Genomic DNA, 4,088 nt, shown 5'->3' with positions numbered 1-4,088 from the left:
GATTAAGTGAGATCATAAGGGTAAGACCCTAAAATAATAGGATGTGTGTCCTTATAAGATGAGGGGGGCCAGAACTCTCTCTGTCACGTGAGAACACAGTAAGAAGGAGGCAGTCTGCAAGCCAGGAAGAAAGCTCTCATCACAAATTGACCCTGCCAGACTTTGATCTGGGACTTCTAGCCTCCAGAATTGTGAGAAAGAAATTTGTTATTTAAGCCACCCAGTCTGTGAGATTTTGTCATGGCAGCCAGAGCTAAGGGGCAAATTGTGAAAAAATCCATGTAAACCTTGACATCTCTTTAAAGTCTTTTTTTTTTTTTTAGAATAAGTTTTGGTATTCTTGCATTCTGTCTCATAATAGTCGTATTTGTTTTGAGATATATATATATATATACACATACATATACATATACACATTATATATTATATATATAGTTTTTTTTTGTTTTTTTTGTTTTTTTTTAAAATTTTTTTTTTCCAACGTTTATTTATTTTTGGGACAGAGAGAGACAGAGCATGAACGGGGGAGGGGCAGAGAGAGAGGGAGACACAGAATCGGAAACAGGCTCCAGGCTCTGAGCCATCAGCCCAGAGCCCGACGCGGGGCTCGAACTCCCGGACCGCGAGATCGTGACCTGGCTGAAGTCGGACGCTTAACCGACTGCGCCACCCAGGCGCCCCAATAGTTTTAAGACATATGCAGTGAATCAGGCCATAGTGATCTGCTGACTTCTAGTATCCGCAGCCACCACACCCCATTCCACCAGCAGTTTCAAAGCCCACATCAGCTGTTCTCCTCAAAGCTTTTGCACATTTTGTTTTCTGCTAGAACATGCTCTCCCCACTCTCTTTTGCCCAACTGGTGAACTCTTTAAAGCAAAACTTAGTTGTTGCTTCTGCTTTTAAAATGCTCCTGGCATCACACCTCAACGTGGACATCTTCCTTTGTGCGTTCACTATGCCTTCTGCAGATGTACAGCCCTTTATTACTCGCACGCATATTTATGTTTGACCCTACATAATTGTAAGGTCCTTGATGTCAGGGAGGAGGTATGATTTATTGGCATGTCCCCAGGGCCTAGAAGATGGAGAAGCACAAAGTACATGCTTGGTAAATGTGGAAGAATGAATGAGTGAATGAATGAATGAACTCACAAATGAGTTTATAAAGCAGCAGTTATTTCTGTGGGATATTCTTAGGGATAGTGACAAAATGTGAAATGTCTCACAAAGATGAAACGTGAAGTCTCTGTGGCTAAAGGTGACAGCAGCAACTGAGCTGCTTCACAGAAGTGGGGGGATGGGTCAGAGGGTCTCCTGAGATTTCTCTAACTTGCATTGGTGAGCCTGCTCCCTAAACCCTCATTGCCTCTCCCACTAAACCCCCTTTCTGAGCTCTCTCTAACGTAGAAGAGCCCCTTAGTTTCTCATGCTTGAATTATCATTTATTTAATTAGGACAGTGGCCTAAAAGCAAGCCCCTCTTTAATCACTCTGCATAGCAATGCCAGGGGTATTCACTCCACCCACAATGCTACCCCAATCCTCCACATATGTGGAGAACTGGGTCGGAGGAATTTAAGCTTTTCTGGTTTCCAGCCTCAATTTATTTCTCCGTAATAGTCAACAAAGTGAACTGGTTCTAGGTATTCCCAGGAGTGAATTCAAGGGATGAAATTCCCAGTCCTCAGGGACTTTCTATCCTTGTAGCCTTATCTACCCCACCTCCCTTCACCTTCCTTCCTCACCTGCTCCCCATTACCTGAACATACCTCTTCATTCCCATTTCCTTGCCTTTGCATAGGAGTGTATCTTTTCCACTACTAGAATGTACTACCTGAAGGCCAAAATGGGTTTCTGTCTCCTACTGGGTCTTGCTCAGTGCTCTGCACAGGGAACTCAAGGAATACTGACCAAAGCAAGGGAGTTAGTTGGCAGGGAACAGCTTTGTGGGGCTCTCCATGACCTTGTTGGCTTCATTTCCCACTTCCCAAGATCCCCACTTCTTTCTGTGCCTCTGTCTGGGTCCTGTAGGCTGAGGCACTTGTGCTGATCTGTCAGTTTAGGATGATGCCCTGCACCAGGGTGATGGGGGAAGGACCCAAGTCTTGAAGGTGTCAGAAGGCAGCCATTTTCTTTGAAGTTTGATAGAACTGGCTAGGTCTTTCTTTCTTTCTTGATTTCTCCAGAATAGAGAAACTACATATACATATTTATATATATACATATATATGTATATATATTACATATATATGTATATATGCATATGTATATATTATACACATATAATATATAAACTACATATATATGTATATGTATACATGTATATATAATACATATATATGTATATATAATACATATATATGCACATATACATATATATGCACATATACATATATATGTATATGTATATATATAGTTTATCATATACATATGTATGTATATTCAGTGTACATAGTATATACAGTTTCTACACACACACAACATACACATACTCTGAAACATATTCTAACTAGTGGGGATTCTTTTTATTTTTGTGAGTGACAAGGATGTTAGAGCAGAGAGGAAAATAAAACAGCAAGAGGACCTCCAAAGAGCTGGGTGTCCTCTCAGGAACTGCATTACATATACATGTGTGCACATGTATGCACACACATGCACAGAGGCACACAGGCCAGGAAGCCCACAGTATGCACCGCCACTAGAGTGGAGTCACAACATAGGTCTCATGAACATCATGTCCAGATGGCCTCCCTGGCAGAGCAGAGTCAGACAAAACCTGCTCAGAACACACAGACTGTGCAGGTTGTGTCTCTCCTTCACAGCAGAAGTCACGACCAGCACCATTTCTCACTATCTGTAGCCATTCATACCGCAATCTGCCAGAGGGGAAGAAAGGGAAGCAGTTCACTGACATCATTATCACTTGCTCAGCAATGTGGACTCCTCCTCTAAACTGGCTTTCTTGTCTGCCAAACATGGCAGCCAAGATAGCTCCTGCACTGAGACCAAACCAAAGAAGAGAGGAATTTAAGAAAAAAAGTTAAAATCCTCCTAAACAGCAAAGCCCACAGTGCTCTGGGGCCACATCCAATTAACTTAGAGCCTCTGATGTCAACAGCTTCCAAGGCTGGCATGGTGCATTCACAAACACATTCCAGGAGAGTCAACATGATCTGGTGTTGACACAGGCCCATAACTGTCAGAGGCAGTAATTTTCAATTTATGGATGCCATAAAGCTTTGGCAATATGATTGCTACAATGTGTGGTGTGTTTTTGACAATAAGCAGGAGGTGGGGAGTTGGGAGTACTGGCTCCACATTTGGCCAAGGACATGGGCACATGAGGGCAAATGTGTAGTGACTTCTGCTATTGCAAAGGAACTGCAATAGTAGTTCCAACAATGAATTTAACAACATTATGTGGTTCTGTACTAGCAAACTCTAGACTTCTGCATCAGACCAAAGGTCATTACTTATTCAAGAAACATTGATCACTGCCTATCATGTGCCAGGCAAGTAGTGAAGAATCAGCACAATGGAAGCACAAGAAATGGAGGTAAGTTTACCTCCAGGGGACTCAATAAATGTTAGGTCTCCTTGCTTCCAAGAACCCTCATGGAGGAACAATGAAGGAAGGAAAAAAAGGAAGGATAATGAACACAGTTGTCATCAGCCTTTGCTCCTATCACCTCAGGATTGGAGTGTTCACAGATGCAGGTTTGGGACTGATTCATGTGGGCTGCAATAGCAAGAGTAATTCGTTCACTGTCTGAGACCCAAAGACAATAATGGGCCTGATTATTGACCAAAATAAAACATAACCAAAAATATTCGTCATTTATTATCACTTATAGACCAAGGCCAACACTTGGAGGTCCTCAGAGTCTAGGATTTGAAAGCCCAGGCAATGTGGTCCCAAGCTGGTATAGAAGAGTACCTGGGGTTTTTGTGTGTGTGTATGCATGTGCACATGTGTGCATATGCCCACATGCTGGTCTGAATCTCTCCAAATAGACCCCTATGGTTCTACAAAGCAGAGGTAGCCAGGTCATTGAGAGCTATGCAATCAGCAAACACTTTCTAAAC

The 4,088-nt window shown here is 42.4% G+C and overlaps 1 long non-coding RNA gene across 1 annotated transcript; it reads left to right on the top strand.

The window, feature by feature from the left end:
- Positions 1–1,024: 1,024 nt before the first annotated feature.
- Positions 1,025–3,832, top strand: LOC122481506. Its single transcript, XR_006296869.1, has 2 exons — positions 1,025–1,111; positions 3,438–3,832. It is a non-coding gene; the product is annotated as an uncharacterized LOC122481506 (long non-coding RNA).
- The last annotated feature ends 256 nt before the right edge of the window (positions 3,833–4,088 follow it).

Source organism: Prionailurus bengalensis, chromosome C1, assembly GCF_016509475.1.
Source record: "Prionailurus bengalensis isolate Pbe53 chromosome C1, Fcat_Pben_1.1_paternal_pri, whole genome shotgun sequence".
Classification (NCBI taxonomy): domain Eukaryota; kingdom Metazoa; phylum Chordata; class Mammalia; order Carnivora; family Felidae; genus Prionailurus; species Prionailurus bengalensis.
Note: the sequence above shows the minus strand (reverse complement) of the source record. Positions and strands in the feature narration are given on the sequence as shown.